Raw genomic sequence first — 15692 nt, 5'->3', positions numbered from 1 at the left:
GTCTCCGGAATTCTTTTTTTTTTTTTAACATTTATTTATTTTTGAGAGAGAGACAGATCATGAGCAGGGGATGGGCACAGAGAGAAAGGGACACACAGAATCAGAAGCAGGCTCCAGGCTCCGAGCTGCCAGCACCTGATATGGGGCTCGAACCCATGAACTGTGAGATCGTGACCTGAGCCGAAGTCAGACATTCAACGGACTGAGCCACCGAGGCGCCCCTGGAATTCTTTATTTAATTAAAGTTTATTTTTATTTTACTTAAAGAGAGGGAAGGGCAGAGAGAGGAGGAAGAGAGAGAATCCCAAGCAGGCTCCTCCCTCAGCACAAAGCCTGACACAGGGCTCAATCTCATGACCCTCAGATCATGTCCTGAGCCAAAATCAAGAGTCTAACACTTAACCGACTGAGCCACCCAGGTGCCCCATCTCCGGAATTCTTGAAAAAATTAGACCTTCATATGAAATGAGCAGAAATTAGAGATGTTAGTGAGAGAACCAATTAATTCAGTCACAATATCGATTTGAAATAGTGGATTGCTAAAAAAAAAAAAAAAATTAAGTAAAACTACATAAAAAGAGACCATGCTTCGGAAAATAGGGGAAGGCTGTCTCGTGTAGGCAAGGGCTTCTCTGAGGCTCTCTGTTTCCAGACAGCATTAATTTTCTCTGTGGTCTCAGTGGAAGTCAGAGTGCATGTGATATAATTGTGAGTTTTACAAGAGTCCCTTTCAGTAAATTGTTTCTCATTGTACAGTTTTTCCAAATAGGTCAGTTGAAGATACTGTACACTAGTTCTGATTCTGTATTTATTTACAACACACCGACATACTCATCCACACACGTGTACTCACAAACACACTAAAATACTCAAGGATATAACTTTCAGACAGTTCAATCTGAAACAGTCTGGGTGCCTAAAAAATTAGAGTGGATGTATATGTGTATGTGTCCCTGAAACATTATACTACATCTAATCAAAAGACAAAAGGGGTTGCCAATTCAGTTACAGGAAATGAAAGAGCTAGGGAAATGTAACTGCCTATGAAGGTGGCAATATTAAAACATTGTATCTGTTTTCATTTTCTCAGGGATTTTCTGTCTTAAAATGCCATCCCTTCCCTAGGTCCGTAGCTTTCAAACTCTAGTATACATTACAGTCTCCTGGAGGGCCCTGTAAAACCCAGATTGTTGGCCCCAGGCCCAGAAATTCTGATTCAGTATATTTGAGGCAGGCCTGAAAATTTGCATCTCTAACAAGTCTCCGGTGATGCTAATGCTGATGCTGCTGGTCCAGGAACCACACTGTTTGGGAACCGTTGCCCTATGCATCTCAGTCCAGAATTCTGTCTGTGGTCTCATGCTTATATACTTTGCATAGATTGATTGCACACTCATCGGGTTCCAGGCACTGTGCTAGATGCACGGAATATGAGAAACACACTGTCCTGCCCTTTATTGAGAGCAGACAACTGCTCATTATCCTTCACAGGAAAACCCACATTCACCCTCAGTCCACCCACAGGGATAAGCTGAAGACCTGGTAGGTAATTCCTGGGTCCACACTTAGGTTACTGTGGTAGAATGGCTCAAGACACAGAAGGGCAAACAATTCCAGTTACCATTCCCTTTCTTTGTAGAATATCTTTCCCATCTCTGGTCGTCACGTGAGGTTAGGTTTTGTAGAGTAACCTCTCTCAGAGAGCTGGATCTTTGTATGGATTTCTAGGTCCTTAGACTTTTTTCAGGGCCACACTGCCCAGGTCAGGTACCTAGCGGGGTTATTTTTCTCCAGTATTCAAGAACGGTTGTTTATGATCAAGCCTTTACCTTTCATAATCCTGTTTACTTTGTCTGTTTCTTTAGCTTATATAGTGTCTACAAAAAAAAAAAAAAAAAAAAAGAACGAGGTCACTTTCAACCTTAAACATTTAGCCCCCAGATAACTTTTGAATAATTATAACTGACCTTGGATCTTTTTCATGTTAACTGAGTGGCTGTCCTTTAAGTTACCAGTAATTTCTTTATTTTAGACTCAAGGAACACCTGATATCTGAAATTCAGAAAGGATTTTAGTAAGTTGCATCATTTTCTAGGCTCCTGAGGAGGGTACAGTCCAACATCATTCATCTATGAAATACTATTTTCACAAGAATAATTTACTTGCCTTCTTAGCTCACTGACAGTTTGCAGAGTTTTATGAAAATACTGTGAAAAGACAGACTCAGTCCTGCTTGAGGCTGAAACCCCCGGTGACATTTACACGAGAGGTGGCGTCACTGTGCTTGGGGGGCACGTGTGCTCTCACCCCTGGCAGACGCTGCCCTCTTATTACCCATTTGATTATCATTTTGAGTTTCTCTGCTCTGAGTGAACCAGTTGGAGCTGAACATTTTTACACAGGGATTTGATAGATAAAATAATAATTTATGGAGGCTAGGAAACAAATCTGTATATTGATTTCTTCATTTTCTGAAAATTTTTGGATTATTATCCCTTTTTTTAAATTCACAAATGGGGTTTCAATAAGGAATACATTTTCTAATAGATCATCCAAATGATGCATTATTTTTAAAATTTCAGTTACATGCCTTGCCTTAGAATTTTTTTAGAAAAGTATAATGTATCTGGTGGTTTTGCCTTACCAGGTGAAGAAACAAAAAGTACATGATATCCTCATGGTTTGGTCTGCAACAGACTCAACCCCGTGTTTTCTATAAGCAGCTTCTATTTTGGAAGACATGTTTTAGGCCTACTTCCTCCGTACTCTTGGGACGGAATTGTGTCATCAACATAATCCCCTCACAAAGAATCATATGATCACCCTGGTTCCTTGGAAATGCCCTGACCCTGTGTTAGAGGAACCGCTCCCTTAATCCCAGAGTCCAGCAACACTGATGTTACGTTTTCTGCTGCCCTCATCCAGCTGTTTGTGCACTCGGGAAGCTCAGCGGAGTCACCCATCGCTGTCTTCTTTTTTCTTTTTTTCTTTTATTGTTGGTACCTGCCTCCAGACCCTTTTAATATTTTTAAAATAACCTGTGGTGGGAGAAAGACAGTGAAACAATAGTTTGATGCCACCGCAGGTTGCCTTCCGCAGCTTGGGTTTTGTCTGTGTGTGGTGGCTCCTGAGATGTAGAAAAGGAGCGCAGGCCTCTGCGACACGCTCAGCTTCATCCACAGAGACCGAAGGCACTTGTTTTGTTGGCACATTCTTGGTGGAGACGCAGGGAGAGCTTGCAAGAACTATGTTTCTTCTGTTTGAGTCAAAGTTTTTGCTGCTCTGCCCACTGAGTCTTCTGACAGCCTAGCTTGTTTTGGTGTTTTTCTTGGGGATGGTTCATGGCAGCTCAGCCGTGCCCACTCCCACGTACCCCAGAAGTCAAGAAAGAGTTGAGTCAAGCAAGGGAGCTGTAGAGGGAAGATGTCTGTCTCTGACTCCGTCTCTAACAGAACCCATAGCTCTGTTCCTGAGACTCTCACGTCTGCTCTAGCCTCCTTGGTCTCTGTCTCCCCCAGCGGAGGGGGAGGGGTCCTTGCATCCACGGTTGCCACCAGCATAACAGGACTTAGATTGCAGGGACTGATCAGATTTCACACAGTGAAAGCTAGAAAGAAATTAAAGTCAAAAGGCAGAGAAGAGGCTCAGAGAAGGAGGAGGAGGGATTTTGGAGAAAAGGAAACTTACCTTAAGAATTAAGGGCATCTCAGGTGAAGTAAAATGAGGTGAAGGTGTAGTAGAAGTGAGTAAACCAGCAAAAGGAGTGAAATCAAATCTTGTCCTCTGTTTACTCACTGTAGAATTCCATTTCTTCTCTTTTATAACAATTTTAAAATAATACCGTGTAAATAAAAACCCTTTGGGAATTTCCTTGAGAATATCCAAGGCAATAATTTGACTACATTAAGGACTTCTGTTATATAAACTGACTTGGTGTCAAAGATTTTGAGTTTCACATGTAACATTACCAGGTAAATTAGAATAGGAATGAAGAGGTTTAAGTAAATCAACCTTATTTTTTTTGTTTCTTTCTGAAATCAGCCACAATATGAAAGAATGATTTCAAAAGGATGTGTGTATGCGTGTGCATGTGTGTGTACATGGGTGCCCGCCTGCCTGAATATATAGAGAGAGGAAGATGGCAGACAGAATTTTTAAAATAAAGAAAATATACCAGTAATCCAGTCTAGGACAGTGATTCTTAACTCTGGCTGCTAAAATCACCTGGGGAGCTTTCAAAACTACAGATGCCTAAGCCCACCTCTGAGACTTAGATTTAGTCAGTTTGAGATGAGGCTTAGGTATCGGTCTTTGTAAAACACCCAGGTGATAAAATCTGCAGCCAGTCGAGAACAACTGCTCTACGGCGTCTGTGCGGAGTTGAGTTGAAGGATCGTGAACAACGGAGCCGCCTCGTCCGTGAGACCAGTGAGAAACCATGCACGCCTTACAGTTATGTGCCACTTACACACATTCTGCTTTGTTTGGTTTTTATGACACCGTTAGGGCATTTAGGGGTGATGACCATTTTATAGATAAGGAAACTGAGACTAAGGAAGGTTATGTGACGAATCCAGAATTACACAATTTACAGGTAGTGGATCAGATCCTAGGCCAGTACATGTGTTAGTCTGCTGAATTACAACCACAAACCTCAAAAAGACCGTCGTTAGTGTTTTGCTAGTATGCTCCTGATGAAGAATGAAATTTTGTGAGAGATGATTTACCCTGTTTAATTGGGGAGAAATGAAATATTTGAATAGTCAGGTACTTTTTCACCCAGTGCTTTTCGAAGTCTTTAACTCTGATCTACAGTGAGAAATACATCTTCTATCAAAACCAACGCAAACACAGATACATACATTCAGAGCCCAAGCGCACCTTCTCATCCTGCTTATACTCATCATAAACAAACCATCTCATGGCGCTTACCCTTGCTGTCTGCACTCCGGTATTTTCCATTCGGTCCTATTTCTTTAAATGCTGGTTGCAATCTACCGCACTGACTGCCCTAATGGACTGTGACCCGTGGCCTGAAAATCAGTACAGCTTCCATTCTCTCTGATGCCAGAAAACCGGTAACACCATTATTAGAAAAGTGAATGACCTGTCTTAAACAGCTTTTATGGAAAGATCTGCTGTAGGCCAAAGAATGGATATTATTTGGTAGAATGTATAAGAAATATTATTACTTGTAAACTTAGTCTCTTGATGCTGTGTGGTCAACCAGGCTTTTAACCCTTTTAGGAAAAATCTTACACAGTGAAAAGTGTAGGTACGATTTTTCCAAGGCAGAATAATGAGTGTTGTTCTCCCTTCAGTTTTTAAGGGGGTGTGAAAAAGTAAAACATATAATTTACAAATATTTTAAAAGGAATTTGTAGAAGTCCTGGTTCTTGTAGGAATCATGGTTCTCAGATGGGACATGGAAGCAAAATCTTGGTGAAGTGATTCAGGTTCTCGCAATTTCTCATGACTTTATTATCTGACTCACATTTGAAACTCCAATTCTATTAAATGGGAATCTGCATGTAGAAGTATTTTTAAATATATTAAGTACTATTTGCAAAATAATAGTATTTAAAATTTTCTAATTGCTTTTTGTTGTTGTTGTTGTCCAGTCTTGTATTTCTAGCAATATTGTGAGGTTTTTGCAAGCTGACCCAGGCATGGATTTCTCTGCCTCACAGTGCTTTTGCCAGAGATGGTTACAGAGGAGATGCTCTGTGATCATTTGCCACAGGGAGGCTCAGCCTGCATCTGGGTGTCTAACCTGTGGCCTAAGAACAGAGGAGTATGGGGATGGGACATTTGGCAGCCTTTTAAAATTTTTCTTTTTTTCCCAAACATTTTTATATCCTGATTTTCCATCAGCATCCTCAGCATTTGCATATATTCATATGGGCACACCTGTAACTCCCCCCTTCACACAAGAGTATGTGCCCATGAGCTCTCCTGGTGAGAACAGAACTCAAAGGAGGTGGCTCCTGGCTCAGTCCCTCTGCCCGTCTGCCACTCAGCTAACACTGCCAGCCACTGTGGGGACTCTGACTGCTAGAGGCTCAGCTTGTCCTTATTCCAGTTAATACTGTTTAACTTCTACCCACTGTGAACCACTGGCAAACAAAGAAAACACTAATATTGAAATACTAGTGGGAGGATTAAAAAATTATATTCACTCTGAAAATTTATCTCAATGTCTTGCCTAGGTATATATGCTTCATTATTCTTATAGCTGTTTCTGGTTTTCCAAAATTTAATGTTAAAAAGGAAAAATATACTGATAATTATACTCTGGTTAAGTTTATATTTATTGAGAATAAGCATAATTCACACACCTTACAAACAATGGCCCAAAACAAAAATTGCAAAAGCAAGCTCATTGATTATTCAAGCTGGAAATCCAAAAATTATAAATGTTAGTGTAAGTTATTATTAATCATAAAACAATTTCATTTGATAGTTTTTTTATTATTGAGATATAATTCACATACCATTTAATCCCCCCCCCATTTAAAATGACATTAAAGGGGCACCTGGGTGGCTCAGTTGGTTAAGCATCCAACTTCGCCTCAGGTCATGATCTCATGGTTCATGAGTTCGAGCCCCGCATCTGGTGTTCTGACAGCTCAGAGCCTGGAGCCTGTTTCAGATTCTGATCTCACTCTCTCTGCCCCCTGCCCCTCCCTTGTTTGCACTCTGTCTCTCTTTGTCTCAAAAATAAATAAAGATTAAAGAGAGAGAGAGAGAGAGAGAGAGAGAGAGAGAGAGGAAGGAAGGAAGGAAGGAAGGAAGGAAGGAAATGACATTTAAGTATTTTTTAGTATATTCATGGAGTTGTACAGTCATCACTACAATCCATGCATTTTTGTCATTCCAGAGAGAAACCTCATACCTATTAATGGTCATTCCCATTTTCTCCCAAGCACCCATGTCTAGACCACCACTAAACTACTTTTGTCTCTATACATTTGCCTATTTTGGATATTTCATATAAATGGAAAGATATAATATGTGGTCTTTTGTGACAGGCTTCTTTCACTTAGCATGATGCTTTCAAGGTTCATGTGGTATAGCATGTATCAGTGCTTCATTTCTTTGTATAGCTAAATAATATCCCATTCTACGGATATTCATATTTTGTTCAGCCATCCATCTGTTGATGAACATCTGAGTTGTTTCTACTTTTTGGCTATTACAAGTATTACTGCTGTGAACATTTGTATGGAAGTTTTGTGTGGACATATATTTTCATTTCTCTTGGTTCTATACCTAGAGTCAACTCACTGGGTCATATAGTAAATACATGATTAATTTTGAGGAATTGCCTGACTCTTGTCCACAGTGGCTATACCATTTCACAAAATCATCAACAATGTTGGAGGGTTTCCATTTCTCCATGTTCTCACCGATACTTGTTATTATCAATCTTTGATTATAGTCATCCTAGTGGGTGTGAAGTAGAATCTCACTGTGGTATTGTTTTGCATTTCCCTGATGGCTAATGATGCTGAACATCTTTTCACGTGCTTCTTAGTCATTTGTATATATTTTTCGAAAATTGTGTAGATCCTTTGTTCATTTTTTAGTAGGACCGTCTTTTTATTATTGAGTTATAAAAGTTTTTTATATACTCTAGACATATAGTGAGATACATGATTTGTAAACATTTTCTCTCATTTTATGGATTGTCTTTTCACTTTTTCTTCATGCACAAATTTTTAATTTTGTTAAAGTACTTACTGTGTATCTACTTTTGTTGTTTGTGCTTTTGGTGAGATAACTCAGAAGTCTTTGCCTAATTAAAGATCACAAAGATTTCCTCCTATGGTTTTTTTTTCTAAGAATTTTATAATAGTTTTAGTTCTTAGATTTAGATCTATTTTGAGTTAATTTTTGTGGAGGAAGAGGTCCAGTTTCATTGTTTTGCTTGTGGATATCCCGTTGTGTGATTACCATTTGTTGGAAAGACTCTTCTTCCCTAGCAATTGGTCATGGCACTTTTGTCAAAAGTGAACTGACTGTAAATGTGAGGGTTTATTTCTGGACTCTCTATTCCATTGGTAATACTTAGTCTTATGCCAGTCCCACATTGTTTTATTACCACATTGTTTGCTTCTTCTGAGATGATCATGTGGTTTTGTCCTTTATTTTATTGATACAGTTTATTACTTTAATTGATTTTTGGATGTTAAAACAATCCTGCAGTCCTGGAATAAATCCCAGTTAAGCATGATACATAATCTTTATTTTATATTCCTGGAGTTTCATTTGCCAGTACCTTGTAAGGATTTTTGCATCTGATTTCATAAGAGATTTTTCTGTTCTTATAATGTCTTTGTGTGATTTTGTTATCAGGGCAATATTTACCTCTTGGGATGAGTTGGAAGTGTTTTCTCTTTTTCTGTTCTTTAGAAGAATTTGTAAAGAACCAGTGTTAATTCTTCTTTAAAAGTCTGGTAAAATTTAACACTAATGTCATTTGGGCCTGGGCTTTTCTTTGTAGGAATTTATAAAATTACTAACTCAGTGTCTTTACTTGTTATAAGTACATTCAGACTTTCTAATTCTTGTTGAATCAATTTTGGTAGTAGGGGCCTTTCTTGGAATATTTCCATTATATCTAAGTTATCTAATTTGTTGACATACCATTGTTCATGTTATTTCCTTATAATCCTTTTTATGTTTATAAGATGGATACATTGACATTGCTTCTTTTGTTTCTAATTTTAGTAATTTGAGTCTTTTATCTTCTTTTTTTCTTTGTCAGTCTACTAAAGGTTTGTCAATTTTGTTGATCATTTCAAGAAACCAAATTTTGCTTTTGTTGATTTTCTCTCTTCTTTTTATATTTCATTATTTCCTGCCCTAATCTTTGTTCTTCCCCTCCTTTGTCTTACTTTAGGCTTAATTTGCTACTAAATATTTCTTTATTTGTTGTATGCCCTTTGCATAGTTTTCAGAGTCATTAAATGGTTAATTTTAAGTAATCTTTATTAGTTATTTTCCTGGGGAGTGAGTACATGGAGCTCCTTACTCCCCTACTTTAGAAGTAGCTGTCCCATATTATATTTTAAATATGTTCAGTTTCAAAGACATTAAAATATATATGTGGATAAATCATGTTTTCCTTATGTAGTTGACTCAGACTTTAGTATATGTGCTGCCAAAGCGAACACAGTAATTAACTAAAACTAAATTGTACAGCAAATTTCTTTTTAAATGGGCAATAGTAAGAGATTTTTTCTTTATTTTATAAATACTATTAAAAGATTGTATTCAAATTTACTTTTACTATGAATTTTTAATCATATACTTCACCAAAAAAATCCCTAGGATATCACATGTGTTATTTCATAGGTTTTATTACTTAGGAGAGCTTAAAATTTCTTCAAGTGAATTAATTTAAAGTCCAGCTAAAAGTTGCTATTAAGTAAATAATGGTACAGGTGGAATGCAGACATTTTAAGAACACTAAGTGCGGACCTTGAAGGACTAAAAAGTGCAGAACACTGGAATTCGGTCCCAGGAGTGAAGTGACAGAACGCTGAGGACTGGGCCTTGATATGACGCAAGAATGGCATCTCTGGCCACAGCAGAGGTAGCACTGCACACTGGTCCCCTGCCCAGTGCTAGACCCCACCGGACGGAGCGAGGCCAGAGTGTTCCGGGGGCAGAATGACAGCAGAGAGAACCTACATCCTAAGACTTAGGAGCCATTTATCTGAAAGCTGATCAGGGTTCTCCATTTGCTGTTTTATCTGTGTGAACTAAGACTCCCCAACGAGAGTATGTGTGGCCAAATTGTACCCTGCAGATAGTCTTGGCCGGGATTTCTGCCTCTAATAGAATTAAATGATAAATAGACAGTTTGGAAAGTTTTTCTGTTTACAGAAAGTTTACAGAAAAGTTTACAGGGAAAAAATTATAAAGTCATCTGAAATACTACCATTTCTGGCCCTTTAAATTAAAAAAAAAAAAAAAACTTCTGTTTCATTTGTATAACCAAGATTGAGTTTCTACCAGAAAACCGTTCATCCTACGAAAATTCCAAACATTTTTATTATTACCACTCTATTTTATTGTATTCTATTGCTTTACTAATTTTGAGTGTTTATTATTGAGAATAACAGATTTATTTAAGGTCGCTTTTTATAAAAATAGGACCACATTTCCCCTTATCCACATAAAAAGCACTCTTGAGTGTCTACTCTCCTGACCATTTGGTTTCTGCCTTTTTCACGGTGGCAAGATGCTCTCAAAGCCTAGTTGATCTCCATGATTTCAGTCGATCAGGGCTGAGGCTCCCATTTCCTTGTGGTGATTTCATTGCCTTTGGAGAAAGATCCCTCATTTTAAACAAAGAAATCTGACTGATATTATAGTGGGCTAAAAAATTGTCTTTTAGTTTCAGTATTCTTCAGTTCACAAATGAGTAAGATATTAAGCTGAACAATTCCTGCAGGCACATTACTATTTTCAGTATTAGAATGGGCTCCAGTATGAATCTTTAAATGAAAAGAACATTTTACATTAGAAAGCAAAGAAAGGGTTATGGGCATAATAAACTAGAGATAGAAAAAAAAGGATGGGAGTCTTTTTTTCTGGAAAACTCTGATTTTTATCAATACTTAATTTGTTTTTATTTACCTTTTTAGACTCTCAGTATACTATCAGTATAGAACCAGCCACTTCATCATTTCAGAGCCCAAGAAAAGGAAAGGGATAAAAGATAGTAGCCTTAATTTGCCAGAAACTGGTTTAGTTTAACCTAAAGGAATAATTGCCCAAGGGTGCAATTAAGTTTGCTTCCTACAGTGTCTTCCTAGAGATGTGAAGACTTCCTTCTCACAGGGTAGAGTTAAATGGTCTCTGTGTTCTGTGAGCCCTTCTAAGAGCCTTGGTCTCAGAGAATTCATTCATTCCTTGAATCATTTAAATAGGGCTTATTGATCAAGGTTTTTCTAAAACATAGGATTTGGCTCAGGAGTCTTCCTTGAACCTGCCACAATTGGGGTTCTGATTAGCAGTTAAGAGTAGATTCTGGAGTGAGACTTCCTGGTCCAAGTCCTGGCACTGCCACTTTCTCGCTGTGTGACGTGGGGCACAATGCTGGGCATGACCTCCCCGTGACTCAGTTCTCTCATCTGTAAGACTGGGATAAAAACCAGTACCCATTTCATATGGTGCCTGTGAGGATTAAATGGCTTCATTAAATGAGTAAAATGCTTTGGAATACTTGCTGGCCCATAGTAAGTGCTATATAAGTACTAGCTATTATTATTATTTAGGTTAAAAACTCTTCCTTTTACAGGACCCTCATTTGTTTGTTTCCTCATTCATTCATTCATTCATTCACCTGCTCCTTGCCGAGCACTCTGCCAGTCTCCATACTTCACTGGCTTTGCTCAGGATGAACGGGGGGTATCACGGGCAGGACGGTTCCTGGCTTTCTTTGTATCCTGTCTCTTCATCATGGTATATAATGAGTACTCAGCTCTGACATAAATGAGGACTGACCTCATGTTTTCAAAGTCGATCTGATACCAGAGAGCAGTGGTTCTTGTTTTTAAAGCATATGTGTGCGAGGCTTGTCTTAAAGTGCCAAGAATGAGAACTGAGTGTAATTATATAGATCTGATGTGATTTGGATTAACTTGGATTTTAGCCTGTGATTTTTCTAGTGTTTGCCTTAGCATATGCTTTAAAACAGTAACTAAAACCCTGGAATGTGCTTGACTTTTTCTCAACCTTTGGATAACTTAATGCTTTCACAAAAGCCAGAAACCTAAAGGTCTCAGAACTGCCCGAACACATCCCAGAATTTATAAGCAAGACAGAGGAGCCCCAGAGACAATAGTGTGCACCTCACCTCCACATTCACGTTGTCCAAGAAATGCTTGTGATTGCACGGGGACTTCTGCCTTCAAATCTTCAAGAATAATGTTCACGGCATTGCTCAGTAATTTAGCAGGAACACACAGCCAGTGGTGATGCCATGTACTGTGCCACATACTGTATGTGTGTAAGAATGCACGGTGTTTGCCTGGAGTGGGGTGCTAATGAAAGTGGTATTTGCATCTCCAAGGGGCAAAGTTTTTATGGGGTTAAGAACTGGGAATAGAATCGTACTAGGATCTGAGTTGTAAACATCTTGAGCGTATTTTTTATGATCTGCTCAGAAATAGGATGAGTTGTGAAGGTTGCTCAGCCTTCTAGCTTTTGCAAGAAATTGAGAAATATATTTGAAAAGCAAAATGAAATATTTTTCTAAATAACCATATTAAATATTTAAAGTTTTAAAATATTTGATATGTTTCTATATGGAATATATGCATATTTTACCTGAAATGTGAAGAGGCTAGAGTAGATCATTTTTACCACACCTTTAACGGGCGCCCCCTGATGACGACATGGCAGTTTTGTGAAGGCACCATCGATAAGCTGTGTTGCTAGGAAAACAGTTGGGGAGGTGTCAGCAGACGACCACTGAGAGAATGCATGCAACAGAGATAGAAAGCTGGTGGGGCTCCTGAGCAGCTCAGTTGGTTGTCTGACTCTTGATTTCGGCTCAGGTCATGATCTCACAGTCTGTGGGTTCGAGCCCCGCATTAGGCTCTGTGCTGACAGCTCAGAGCCTGAAGCCTGCTGCATATTCTGTGTCTCCCCCTCTCTCTGCCCCCCCCCACTTACTCTCTGCCTCTCAAAAATAAAATAAAGACATTAAAAATTTTAAAAGAAAAAGAAGACGGCGACGACGATGACTCGCTCATGGCACTTGAGTTTTTCCAGAAAGCAAAATTGGAATTCAGTCTTAACATATGATATCCAGAAGTCGTCAGGGACTTCTGAGGTTTTTACGAGGCATGTCAAATAACCTAGAACTTGTATTCCAACATCAGAGACTCTTCACATAAGCTAGTTAGCTTCACCATTATTGTGAGCTCTGACAACACAGTCCACCCCTGTTGCTTTTTCTAAGAGGTGTGGGTGGATCAGTAACAGCCCATCAGCACAGTGGGGAGGACGGCACAAGCACCTGCGCCGTGGTGCTGGGCCCGCCTTCACCCAAGAGGGCAACATCATGATTTTACAGACATGTGCATGTAAATGCATGCATGTCGAGTACCATTGTGTAAAATCATTGTTGAGTAGCAGTCGCTTGGGCCCTAAATGGAAAACCAAGATTCTGCTCTCATTTTCTTTGTGTGGTGTGTGCAAGTCATATATCCTTCAAGCCTCTGTTTGCTCATTTAGTCTGAATGAGGAGTTTGAATTAGACCAAGTTTCAGAAGAAACTTGGAGGTGCAGATGAATCACCTGGGGATATGGTTCAAGTGCAGACTCTGGTTCGGTAAAGTCCAGGGCAGGATCCAAGATGCTGCACTTCTAACCGGCTCCCAGGTGACGCCAAGGCTGCTGTTCCTTGGACGGATTTGAATAGTAAGAGTTTAGTTATGTTTTCTTATTCTGTCCTCCTTCCACTCTATGATTTAGGTATTCTTGGCCTCACTGTACAGATGAGGAAGCAGGGGCTTAGATCAGGCTGACATGGTCAGATGGCAGGACTGGATCCCGAACTTGGGTCTAACTGGTCCTCGAAGTTAGCCACCACGAAAACTTTATATTGCCTTCCTTCTTTTTTTTTCTGGGGCTTGGAAGAGTAACTGCAATTTTCCAACGTATGTAACCTACTTAGCAGGGAGTAGCTTAGCCATTGTGAAAATCTATATCACCATAAACAAAAAATAACATATAATTCTTTTTTTTTCATTAGAAGGAAAAATACTATGGTGGCATAGATAATGTTGTAAGGTAAATGCCAAAGTCTTTTAATTAGGGAGTATTGTTGCATATTAGGAAGCTATTTTAAGACTATTTAATTTAGATGAACTTATTTAAGAAGCTTTTAATCCACCTTGTCAGCTTGCTAGGTCTATTGTGTTGCATATTTTTATATTTGCTGACATTTCTACCCGATGATGGGGGTATCAAACACTGTGGTTGGAACATATGAAAAGCATTCATATTTCTACATCAAAACCTCTGTGTTGCAATTTTTTAAGCACTAAGAATACATTAGTAAATTATTCCATGCTATAGGCTAATGTCCACAAGTATCAAACTACTACTATGTTTTGAGTCTGCGGGAGTCAGCATTATTTTAAAATCCTCATTCATGACTTTTAAGTGTAGCAAACTTACTTAAAATGAACTGTTTTGTTTCTAAAGGCCAAATTCCAGGACTTAATTTTTATGTGGAAAATTTCACCTCAGAGCAGAGTTTTACAGCATAGTTATAAACCTCAAAGAATAGGAATTTGTAATGGACAGAACCATTGATTCTTAACAGGAGTCACATTAACAGGTATACAAGACATATAAAATGTTCCAAAAGCCTCTGATAACATGGAGATACAGAATCTTTAATATGGATTTGCAAGTTATTGCCTAAAAGGATCAAGCAGTCATGCTTTAAAAATCCAAGTATTGGTCTGCTGACATACTTTGGTTAGTTCAGGGGACTTTAGTTTGAATAATTCTAGGTTCACTGCCTATTAAGTAGAATGATGGGTGGGGTGGGTAAGAGCTTCTGAGTCAAGCTACCCAGCGTTCCGAGGCCCAGCTTGCCTCTTAGCAGCCATTTAACCTTAGACAAAGTACTTACCCTCTCTGAACCTCAGCTTCTTCCTCTATAAAGTGGGAATAAGAAAACATGGCATGAAGGTAAAAGATATACAGTGCCTCAAAGTGCGTAGAACATAATAGTAGATATTTAGAAATGTTTATAAATGCTAATTTTCTGCTATATAATCATTATAAAAATATTCCTAACCCTCCAAATGATATTTATCTGTGAAAATTTCTGTTGTGAGTGAGATACCCTTTGAGGGTGGGAATATGGTGAGGAGAGACAGCAGGGCCTGACCAAGAAGCCCACGGTGATTAAATCCAAGATTGGACCAGGCAAGATGCTAACCCAGGTTACATGTGACAGAGAAAGATTCTGGTATAGCAGAGCACCCCTTTACCACCCAGAGGTATTTTTTGAAGCTAACGAGTCCCAAGTAGCCCCTGAGCTGAAACTCCTACCCTCTGCTCACTCTTTTGGCCGTTGAGGTCACAGATGCTCCCAATCACTTCAGCTTATCACATTCAGACCTGGCAGGAAGCCAGTCCTTAGAGCTTGCTTGTTCAGTTTCTTAAATAAGTAACTACCTACACATAGCACCTAAGACAAGTTCAGCCCTACAATAAATGCTTGTCTGTCGGATTGCATTGAAGGTCCAGTATATTTCCTCCTAGGGTCTGTAACCTACTTAGTAAATATCTGTCAGATGAATTAATGAAACAAAGACCTTTACAGAGGAAGCATGAAGTGTTGGTAGAGTGGGCTTATGGAGACGACAGCTCTTCAGGTCCTTGTTGCTATCAACAGACCCTATGAAAATGTCTACCTTAGCCGACCCTTCCTTGCACCATTTCCAAGGTCTCTGCTCTACCCAGGGAAACCACGTACAGCTTTGGGACTTTTTTTTTAACTGCTAGTAAAAGCAGTTAGCCCATCAGAGTACTCATTTTAGAGATCCATATTTACAGACCAGGAGGGAAGAAAGAATTCTTGAATGCAAATGACTTTTACACTTCCCTACTTACGTATTTTTGTTCAGCAGACTAGTCTCTTCCCACAC

The 15692-nt window shown here is 39.0% G+C and overlaps 1 protein-coding gene across 6 annotated transcripts in view; it reads left to right on the top strand.

The window, feature by feature from the left end:
• The window catches only part of LDLRAD4 (low density lipoprotein receptor class A domain containing 4), a 420255-nt gene that overhangs the window by 364315 nt on the left and 40248 nt on the right, over window positions 1–15692 (top strand). The window lies entirely within an intron of this gene.

The sequence above is a fragment of the Suricata suricatta genome, chromosome 14, assembly GCF_006229205.1.
Source record: "Suricata suricatta isolate VVHF042 chromosome 14, meerkat_22Aug2017_6uvM2_HiC, whole genome shotgun sequence".
Taxonomy (NCBI): domain Eukaryota; kingdom Metazoa; phylum Chordata; class Mammalia; order Carnivora; family Herpestidae; genus Suricata; species Suricata suricatta.
The sequence above is the reverse complement of the archived record's forward strand: the minus strand, read 5'-3'. Positions and strand labels throughout refer to the sequence as shown.